This window comes from Syngnathus floridae, unplaced genomic scaffold (assembly GCF_059516105.1).
Source record: "Syngnathus floridae isolate MCC-2025c unplaced genomic scaffold, RoL_Sflo_1.0 HiC_scaffold_103, whole genome shotgun sequence".
In the NCBI taxonomy this organism is placed as follows: domain Eukaryota; kingdom Metazoa; phylum Chordata; class Actinopteri; order Syngnathiformes; family Syngnathidae; genus Syngnathus; species Syngnathus floridae.
Genome location: NW_028284131.1, coordinates 41,275 through 52,500, shown reverse-complemented (window position 1 = coordinate 52,500; position 11,226 = coordinate 41,275).

Genomic DNA, 11,226 nt, shown 5'->3' with positions numbered 1-11,226 from the left:
GGGCGGGTGAAGTCGTCTCGAACCACGTGCCTGAAGGCCGCCTCGCGCCGGATGCAGGCCCCGCTCTGTCGTGCGGTGTGACCGTCCAACGCGGGCATCGCTAGATTAGCCGTGGCCACGATCCTTCCACACCGCGAGCCTTTCGCCCTCGGCCGGTGGTCGCTCAGTTCACGGGCCGCTGATCCCGCTCCATCTCTCCGGCCTGTGTTTAAGGAGGCGGCCGGTCCTCCTTCCTTGGATGGACCATTCGCATATTTTTCGCCCGGCCTGTGTTTAAGGAGGCGGCCGGTCCTCCTTCCTTGGATGGACCATTCGCATATTTTTCGCCCGGCCTGTGTTTAAGGAGGCGGCCGGTAACTCCCTTTCTTGGATGAGACCCAACATTCGCATATTTTTCGCCCGGCCTGTGTTTAAGGAGGCGGCCGGTCCTCCCATTCTGCCAGTGTTCCTTGGACTTTGAAAATTTCAAAGTCTTTCCGCTCCGGGCTAGGGCGGGTGAGGTCGTCTCGAACCACGTGCCTGAAGGCCGCCTCGCGCCAGATGCGGCCCCGCTCTGTCGTGCGGTGTGACCGTCCAACGCGGGCATCGCTAGATTAGCCGTGGCCACGATCCTTCCACACCGCGAGCCTTTCGCCCTCGGCCGGTGTCGGTCAACGTGTGGGTTTGGGGGGAAGGACGGCTGCCGGGAGCAGACAGCCGTCCCCGGGTGGGGTGTACAGTCCTTCCACCGCGGCCGCCGGGAGCAGACGGCCGTCGAGCGATTCTGCCATTGTTCCTAGGACTTTGTACATTTTAAAGACCCTCCGCGCGGGCCGCTGATCCCGCTCGGTCGCTCCGGCCTGTGTTTAAGGAGGCGGCCGGTCCTCCCATTCTGCCAGTGTTCCTTGGACTTTGAATATTTCAAAGTCTTTTCGCTCCGGGCTAGGGCGGGTGAGGTCGTCTCGAACCACGTGCCTGAAGGCCGCCTCGCGCCGGATGCAGGCCCCGCTCTGTCGTGCGGTGTGACCGTCCAACGCGGGCATCGCTAGATTAGCCGTGGCCACGATCCTTCCACACCGCGAGCCTTTCGCCCTCGGCCGGTGTCGGTCAACGTGTGGGGTGGGGGGGAAGGACGGCTGCCGGGAGCAGACAGCCGTCCCCGGGTGGGGTGTACAGTCCCTTCACCGCGGCCGCCGGGAGCAGACGGCCGTCGAGCGATTCTGCCATTGTCCCTAGGACTTTGTACATTTCAAAGACCCTGCGCGCGGGCCGCTGATCCCGCTCGGTCGCTCCGGCCTGTGTTTAAGGAGGCGGCCGGTCCTCCCATTCTGCCAGTGTTCCTTGGACTTTGAAAAGTCTTTCCGCTCCGGGCTAGGGCGGGTGAGGTCGTCTCGAACCACGTGCCTGAAGGCCGCCTCGCGCCGGATGCAGGCCCCGCTCTGTCGTGCGGTGTGACCGTCCAACGCGGGCATCGCTAGATTAGCCGTGGCCACGATCCTTCCACACCGCGAGCCTTTCGCCCTCGGCCGGTGTCGGTCAACGTGTGGGTTTGGGGGGAAGGACGGCTGCCGGGAGCAGACAGCCGTCCCCGGGTGGGGTGTACAGTCCCTTCACCGCGGCCGCCGGGAGCAGACGGCCGTCGAGCGATTCTGCCATTGTTCCTAGGACTTTGTACATTTTAAAGACCCTCCGCGCGGGCCGCTGATCCCGCTCGGTCGCTCCGGCCTGTGTTTAAGGAGGCGGCCGGTCCTCCCATTCTGCCAGTGTTCCTTGGACTTTGAATATTTCAAAGTCTTTCCGCTCCGGGCTAGGGCGGGTGAGGTCGTCTCGAACCACGTGCCTGAAGGCCGCCTCACGCCGGATGCAGGCCCCGCTCTGTCGTGCGGTGTGACCGTCCAACGTGGGCATCGCTAGATTAGCCGTGGCCACGATCCTTCCACACCGCGAGCCTTTCGCCCTCGGCTGATGTTCGGCCAACGTGTGGGGAGGGGGGGAAGGACGGCTGCCGGGAGCAGACAGCCGTCCCCGGGTGGGGTGTACAGTCCCTTCACCGCGGCCGCCGGGAGCAGACGGCCGTCGAGCGATTCTGCCATTGTTCCTAGGACTTTGTACATTTTAAAGACCCTCCGCGCGGGCCGCTGATCCCGCTCCGTCTCTCCGGCCTGTGTTTAAGGAGGCGGCCGGTCCTCCCATTCTGCCATTGTTCCTTGGACTTGTAAAAGTCTTTCCGCTCCGGGCTAGGGCGGGTGAGGTCGTCTCGAACCACGTGCCTGAAGGCCGCCTCGCGCCGGATGCAGGCCCCGCTCTGTCGTGCGGTGTGACCGTCCAACGCGGGCATCGCTAGATTAGCCGTGGCCACGATCCTTCCACACCGCGAGCCTTTCGCCCTCGGCTGATGTTCGGCCAACGTGTGGGGAGGGGGTTATGGACGGCTGCCGGGAGCAGACAGCCGTCCCCGGGAGGGGAGACTTCACGGCGGCCGCCGGGAGCAGACGGCCGTCGAGAGATTCTGCCAGTGTGTTCCTTGGACTTTGAAAAGTCTTTCCGCTCCGGGCTAGGGCGGGTGAGGTCGCCTCGAACCACGTGCCTGAAGGCCGCCTCGCGCCGGATGCAGGCCCCGCTCTGTCGTGCGGTGTGACCGTCCAACGCGGGCATCGCTAGATTAGCCGTGGCCACGATCCTTCCACACCGCGAGCCTTTCGCCCTCGGCCGGTGTTCGCTCAATGCGCGGGCCGCTGATCCCGCTCCATCTCTCCGGCCTGTGTTTAAGGAGGCGGCCGGTCCTCCCATTCTGCCATTGTTCCTTGGACTTGTAAAAGTCTTTCCGCTCCGGGCTAGGGCGGGTGAGGTCGTCTCGAACCACGTGCCTGAAGGCCGCCTCGCGCCGGATGCAGGCCCCGCTCTGTCGTGCGGTGTGACCGTCCAACGCGGGCATCGCTAGATTAGCCGTGGCCACGATCCTTCCACACCGCGAGCCTTTCGCCCTCGGCTGGTGTTCGGCCAACGTGTGGGGAGGGGGTTAAGGACGGCTGCCGGGAGCAGACAGCCGTCCCCGGGAGGGGAGACTTCACGGCGGCCGCCGGGAGCAGACGGCCGTCGAGCGATTCTGCCAGCGTTCCTTGTACTTTGAATATTTCACAGCCGTGCTCGCACTTAGGAAATTTTCGAGCGCTGTGGCACTTAGAAATTTTTCGTCAAGAGAGGCACTTAGACATTTTTCGTCAAGAGAGGCACTTAGAAAATTTTTCTCTCTCTCTCTGTGTGCCTTCCAGGGTGCTGTGCAACCCTGCGTGTTGTGTTCCCACCGAGCAAGGGGCGCTGCTGGCGGCCATGACCAAGCGCTCGGCACCGGGCCCTTTCATTTTGTGGGGTAAATTATGCGCCCCCCATGCTCGTTCTGACTATATTTTGCGAAAGGGGGGTAAATCGTTGATGAGTACGCTGACTAGGGGGACCATTTAGCGTACTCTGGCGCACCTGAAGACCAAAGTTGGTACTGCACCCTCCCCCTGGTACCCCAGCCCCTGGTACCTAAAGAGGGAGAGGCCGAATTTTCGCTTTTTGGGGCCGACCGAGGGAACCAGCCGAGGCGGACACTTTTCGGCTCAAGAGCCGTTGGCACTTAGAAAAAATTCGCACAAGTTGGCAGGGCTACCAGGGGAAGAGGCCGAATTTTCGCTTTTGAAGGCCGACCGCGGGAACCAGCCGAGGCGGACACTTTTCGGCTCAAGAGCCGTTGGCACTTAGAAAATATTTGCCAAACTTGGCTTGACTTCCAGGAGAAGAGGCCGAATTTTCACTTTTGGTGGCCGACCTGGGGAACCAGCCGAGGCGGACACTTTTCGGCTCAAGAGCCGTTGGCACTTAGAAAATATTTGCCAAACTTGGCTTGACTTCCAGGAGAAGAGGCCGAATTTTCACTTTTGGTGGCCGTTATGGGGAACCAGCCGAGGCGGACACTTTTCGGCTCAAGAGCCGTTGGCACTTAGAAAATATTTGCCAAACATGGCTTGACTTCCAGGAGAAGAGGCCGAATTTTCACTTTTGGTGGCCGTTATGGGGAACCAGCCGAGGCGGACACTTTACGCTGGTTGAGTCGTTGGCACTTAGAAAATATTTGCCAAACTTGGCTTGACTTCCAGGAGAAGAGGCCGAATTTTCACTTTTGGTGGCCGACCTGGGGAACCAGCCGAGGCGGACACTTTACGCTGGTTGAGTCGTTGGCACTTAGAAAATATCTGCCAAACTTGGCTTGACTTCCAGGAGAAGAGGCCGAATTTTCACTTTTGGTGACCGACCTGGGGAACCAGCCGAGGCGGACACTTTACGCTGGTTGAGTCGTTGGCACTTAGAAAATATTTGCCAAACTTGGCTTGACTTCCAGGAGAAGAGGCCGAATTTTCACTTTTGGTGGCCGACCTGGGGAACCAGCCGAGGCGGACACTTACGCTGGTTGAGTCGTTGGCACTTAGAAAATATTCGCCAAACTTGGCAAGACTTCCAGGAGAAGAGGCCGAATTTTCACTTTTGGTGGCCGACCTGGGGAACCAGCCGAGGCGGACACTTTACGCTGGTTGAGTCGTTGGCACTTAGAAAATATTTGCCAAACTTGGCTTGACTTCCAGGAGAAGAGGCCGAATTTTCACTTTTCATGGCCGTTATGGGGAACCAGCCGAGGCGGACACTTTGCGCTGGTTGAGTCGTTGGCACTTAGAAAATATTTGCCAAACTTGGCTTGACTTCCAGGAGAAGAGGCCGAATTTTCACTTTTGGTGGCCGTTATGGGGAACCAGCCGAGGCGGACACTTTAGGCTGGTTGAGTCGTTGGCACTCAGAAAATATTCGCCAAACTTGGCCAGACTTCCAGGAGAAGAGGCCGAATTTTCACTTTTGGTGACCGACCTGGGGAACCAGCCGAGGCGGACACTTTACGCTGGTTGAGTCGTTGGCACTTAGAAAATATTTGCCAAACTTGGCTTGACTTCCAGGAGAAGAGGCCGAATTTTCACTTTTGGTGGCCGACCTGGGGAACCAGCCGAGGCGGACACTTTACGCTGGTTGAGTCGTTGGCACTTAGAAAATATTCGCCAAACTTGGCAAGACTTCCAGGAGAAGAGGCCGAATTTTCACTTTTGGTGGCCGACCTGGGGAACCAGCCGAGGCGGACACTTTACGCTGGTTGAGTCGTTGGCACTTAGAAAATATTTGCCAAACTTGGCTTGACTTCCAGGAGAAGAGGCCGAATTTTCACTTTTCATGGCCGTTATGGGGAACCAGCCGAGGCGGACACTTTTCGGCTCAAGAGCCGTTGGCACTTAGAAAATATTTGCCAAACATGGCTTGACTTCCAGGAGAAGAGGCCGAATTTTCACTTTTGGTGGCCGTTATGGGGAACCAGCCGAGGCGGACACTTTACGCTGGTTGAGTCGTTGGCACTTAGAAAATATTTGCCAAACTTGGCTTGACTTCCAGGAGAAGAGGCCGAATTTTCACTTTTGGTGGCCGACCTGGGGAACCAGCCGAGGCGGACACTTTACGCTGGTTGAGTCGTTGGCACTTAGAAAATATTCGCCAAACTTGGCCAGACTTCCAGGAGAAGAGGCCGAATTTTCACTTGTTGTGGCCGTTATGGGGAACCAGCCGAGGCGGACACTTTACGCTGGTTGGGTCGTTGGCACTTAGAAAATATTCGCCAAACTTGGCCAGACTTCCAGGAGAAGAGGCCGAATTTTCACTTGTTGTGGCCGTTATGGGGAACCAGCCGAGGCGGACACTTTACGCTGGTTGGGTCGTTGGCACTTAGAAAATATTCGCCAAACTTGGCCAGACTTCCAGGAGAAGAGGCCGAATTTTCACTTGTTGTGGCCGTTATGGGGAACCAGCCGAGGCGGACACTTTACGCTGGTTGGGTCGTTGGCACTTAGAAAATATTCGCCAAACTTGGCTTGACTTCCAGGAGAAGAGGCCGAATTTTCACTTATGGTGGCCGTTATGGGGAACCAGCCGAGGCGGACACTTTACGCTGGTCGAGTCGTTGGCACTTAGAAAATATTCGCCAAACTTGGCCAGACTTCCAGGAGAAGAGGCCGAATTTTCACTTGTTCTGGCCGACCTGGGGAACCAGACGAGGCGGACACATCACCCCGCAAGTGCCGTTGGCACTTTGAAAATATTCGCCAAACTTGGCCAGACTTCCAGGAGAAGAGGCCGAATTTTCACTTGTTCTGGCCGACCTGGGGAACCAGACGAGGCGGACACATCACCCCGCAAGTGCCGATGGCACTTAGAAAATATTCGCCAAACTTGGCCGGACTTCCAGGAGAAGAGGCCGAATTTTCGCTTTTTCTGGCCGACCTGGGGAACCAGACGAGGCGGACACATCACCCCGCAAGTGCCGTTGGCACTTTGAAAATATTCGCCAAACTTGGCCGGACTTCCAGGAGAAGAGGCCGAATTTTCACTTGTTCTGGCCGACCTGGGGAACCAGACGAGGCGGACACATCACCCCGCAAGTGCCGTTGGCACTTTGAAAATATTCGCCAAACTTGGCCGGACTTCCAGGAGAAGAGGCCGAATTTTCACTTTTTCTGGCCGACCTGGGGAACCAGACGAGGCGGACACATCACCCCGCAAGTGCCGTTGGCACTTTGAAAATATTCGAAACTTCCATCAAACACACATCGGCTTTTTCGCCGTCGCTGTCCGGCCTGGGCACCATCGTGGCTCGGACAGTTCGTGTGCCAGCTTCCGTTGGCACTTAGAACATTTTTCAAAATAAAAATAAACAGTCCTGCACATACGTGCCGACTATATTTTGCGAAAGGGGAGTAAACCGATGAGTACACTAACTAGGGGGACCAACAGACCGTAGTGGTCTCCCCTGGTACCTAAATGCATACCCCTGGTACCTCAGCGACTACCCCTGGTACCTAAATGCGTACCCCTGGTACCTCAGAGAGGCCGAATTTTCACATTCCGTGGCCGAACTAGGGAACCGGACGAGGCGGACACTTTTCCGGGAGAGACCCGATGGCACTTAGAAAATATTCGCTCAAGTTGGCAGGACTTCCAGAGCAAGAGGCCGAATTTTCACATTATGTGGCCGAACCGGGGAACCAGCCGAGTCGGACACTTTTCCGGGAGAGACCCGATGGCACTTAGAAAATATTCGCTCAAGTTGGCAGGACTTCCAGAGCAAGAGGCCGAATTTTCACATTATGTGGCCGAACTAGGGAACCGGACGAGTCGGACACTTTTCCGGGCAAGACCCGATGGCACTTAGAAAATATTCGCTCAAGTTGGCAGGACTTCCAGAGCAAGAGGCCGAATTTTCACATTATGTGGCCGAACTAGGGAACCGGACGAGTCGGACACTTTTCCGGGCAAGACCCGATGGCACTTAGAAAATATTCGCTCAAGTTGGCAGGACTTCCAGAGCAAGAGGCCGAATTTTCACTCGCTCGGGCCGACTCGGGGAACCAGCCGAGTCGGACACTTTTCCGGGCAAGACCCGATGGCACTTAGAAAATATTCGCTCAAGTTGGCAGGACTTCCAGAGCAAGAGGCCGAATTTTCACTCGTTCGGGCCGACTCGGGGAACCAGCCGAGTCGGACACTTTTCCGGGCAAGACCCGATGGCACTTAGAAAATATTCGCTCAAGTTGGCAGGACTTCCAGAGCAAGAGGCCGAATTTTCACATTATGTGGCCGAACTAGGGAACCGGACGAGTCGGACACTTTTCCGGGCAAGACCCGATGGCACTTAGAAAATATTCGCTCAAGTTGGCAGGACTTCCAGAGCAAGAGGCCGAATTTTCACTCGTTCGGGCCGACTCGGGGAACCAGCCGAGTCGGACACTTTTCCGGGCAAGACCCGATGGCACTTAGAAAATATTCGCTCAAGTTGACAGGACTTCCAGAGCGAGAGGCCGAATTTTCACTCGGTCGGGCCGACTCGGGGAACCAGACGAGTCGGACACTTTTCCGGGCAAGACCCGTTGGCACTTAGAAAATATTCGCTCAATTTGGCAGGACTTCCAGAGCAAGAGGCCGAATTTTCACTCGTTTGGGCCGACTCGGGGAACCAGCCGAGTCGGACACTTTTCCGGGCAAGACCCGATGGCACTTAGAAAATATTCGCTCAAGTTGACAGGACTTCCAGAGCGAGAGGCCGAATTTTCACTCGGTCGGGCCGACTCGGGGAACCAGACGAGTCGGACACTTTTCCGGGCAAGACCCGTTGGCACTTAGAAAATATTCGCTCAATTTGGCAGGACTTCCAGAGCAAGAGGCCGAATTTTCGCTCGTTCGGGCCGACTCGGGGAACCAGCCGAGTCGGACACTTTTCCGGGCAAGACCCGATGGCACTTAGAAAATATTCGCTCAAGTTGGCAGGACTTCCAGAGCAAGAGGCCGAATTTTCGCTCGTTCGGGCCGACTCGGGGAACCAGCCGAGTCGGACACTTTTCCGGGCAAGACCCGATGGCACTTAGAAAATATTCGCTCAAGTTGGCAGGACTTCCAGAGCAAGAGGCTGAATTTTCACTTTTTCTGGCCGACTCGGGGAACCAGCCGAGTCGGACACTTTTCCGGGCAAGACCCGATGGCACTTAGAAAATATTCGCTAAAGTTGGCAGGACTTCCAGAGCAAGAGGCCGAATTTTCGCTCGTTCGGACCGACTCGGGGAACCAGCCGAGTCGGACACGTTACGGCCGAACAGCCGTTGGCACTTAGAAAATATTCGCTCAAGTTGGCAGGACTTCCAGAGCGAGAGGCCGAATTTTCGCTCGTTCGGGCCGACTCGGGGAACCAGCCGAGTCGGACACTTTTCCGGGCAAGACCCGATGGCACTTAGAAAATATTCGCTCAAGTTGGCAGGACTTCCAGAGCGAGAGGCCGAATTTTCGCTCGTTCGGGCAGACTCGGGGAACCAGCCGAGTCGGACACATTACGGCCGAACACCCGTTGGCACTTAGAAAATATTAGCTCAAGTCGGCCGGACTTCCAGGCGAAGAGGCCGAATTTTCACTTTTTCTGGCCGACTCGGGGAACCAGCCGAGTCGGACACATTTCGGCGTAACACCCGTTGGCACTTAGAAAATATTCGCCCAAGTCGGCCGGACTTCCAGGCGAAGAGGCCGAATTTTCGCTCGTTCGGGCCGACCGGAGGAACCAGCCGAGTCGGACACATTACGGTGTAACACCCGTTGGCACTTAGAAAATATTCGCCAAAGTTCGTTGGACCTCCAGGCGAAGAGGCCGAATTTTCGCTCGTTCGGGCCGACTCGGGGCACCAGCCGAGTCGGACACATTACGGCCGAACACCCGTTGGCACTTAGAAAATATTCGCCAAAGTTCGTCGGACTTCCAGGCGAAGAGGCCGAATTTTCGCTCGTTCGGGCCGACTCGGGGAACCAGCCGAGTCGGACACATTTCGGCGCAACACCGTTGGCACTTAGAAAATATTCGCCAAAGTTCGTCGGACTTCCAGGCGAAGAGGCCGAATTTTCGCTCGTTCGGGCCGACTCGGGGAACCAGCCGAGTCGGACACATTTCGGCGCAACACCCGTTGGCACTTAGAAAATATTCGCCAAAGTCGGCCGGACTTCCAGGCGAAGAGGCCGAATTTTCGCTCGTTCGGGCCGACTCGGGGAACCAGCCGAGTCGGACACATTTCGGCGCAACACCCGTTGGCACTTAGAAAATATTCGCCAAAGTCGGCCGGACTTCCAGGCGAAGAGGCCGAATTTTCGCTCGTTCGGGCCGACTCGGGGAACCAGCCGAGTCGGACACATTTCGGCGCAACACCCGTTGGCACTTAGAAAATATTCGCCAAAGTTCGTCGGACCTCCAGAGCGAGAGGCCGAATTTTCACTTTTTCTGGCCGACCGGAGAACCAGCCGAGGCGGACACATCACGCCGCTTTTGCCGTTGGCATATTCGAAACACTTCCAGAATCGGCTTTTTCGCCGTCGCTGTCCGGCCTGGGCACCATCGTGGCTCGGACACGTCGTGTGCCAGCGTCCGCTGGCACTTAGAAAATTTTTCAAAATAAAAATAAACAGTCCTGCACATACGTGCCCACTATATTTTGCGAAAGGGGAGTAAACCGTCGATGAGTACGCTGACTAGTGGGACCAACCATCGCGCTCTGGCGCACCTGAAGACCAAAGTTGGTACTGCACCCTACCCCTGGTACCCAAACGGGGTAGAGGCCGATTTTTCGCATTTGGCGGCCGACCTAGGGAACCAGAAGAGGCGGACACTTTTCCGAGCAAGTGCCGATGGCACTTCCAGAGCGAGAGGCCGAATAATCGTAATTTGTGGCCGACTTGGGAACCAGCGAAGGCGGATAGGAAGTGGAGCGGGTCCCGCCGGCTGGTCCGCGGGCCAATTGCGGTCCCGCGAGTTAGCGATCGCGGTCCGGAATTCTAGCCGACTTGGGAACCAGCGAAGGCGGATAGGAAGTGGATTGGGTCCCGCCGGCTGGTCCGCGGGCCAATTGCGGTCCCGCGAGTTAGCGATTGCGGTCCGGAATTCTAGCCGACTTGGGAACCAGCGAAGGCGGATAGGAAGTCAAGTGGGTCCCGCCGGCTGGTCCGCGGGCCAATTGCGGTCCCGCGAGTTAGCGATCGCGGTCCGGAATTCTAGCCGACTTGGGAACCAGCGAAGGCGGATAGGAAGTCAAGCGGGTCCCGCCGGCTGGTCCGCGGGCCAATTGCGGTCCCGCGAGTTAGCGATCGCGGTCCGGAATTCTAGCCGGCCGGGGACCACCGCGAGGCGGATGGGTGGTCACCGAGGTCCCGCCGGCTGGTCCGCGGGCCATTTAGGGTCCCGCGAGTTACCGATCGCGGTCCGGAATTCTACCCGGCCAGGGACCACCGCGAGGCGGATGGGTGGTCACCGAGGTACCGCCGGCTGGTCCGCGGGCCATTTAGGGTCCCGCGAGGTACCGATCGCGGTCCGGAATTCTACCCGGCCAGGGACCACCGCGAGGCGGATGGGTCTTCACCGAGGTCCCGCCGGCTGGTCCGCGGGCCATTTAGGGTCCCGCGAGTTACCGATCGCGGTCCGGAATTCTACCCGGCCGGGGACCACCGCGAGGCGGATGGGTGGTCACCGAGGTCCCGCCGGCTGGTCCGCGGGCCATTTAGGGTCCCGCGAGGTACCGATCGCGGTCCGGAATTCTACCCGGCTGGGGACCACCGCGAGGCGGATGGGTCTTCACCGAGGTCCCGCCGGCTGGT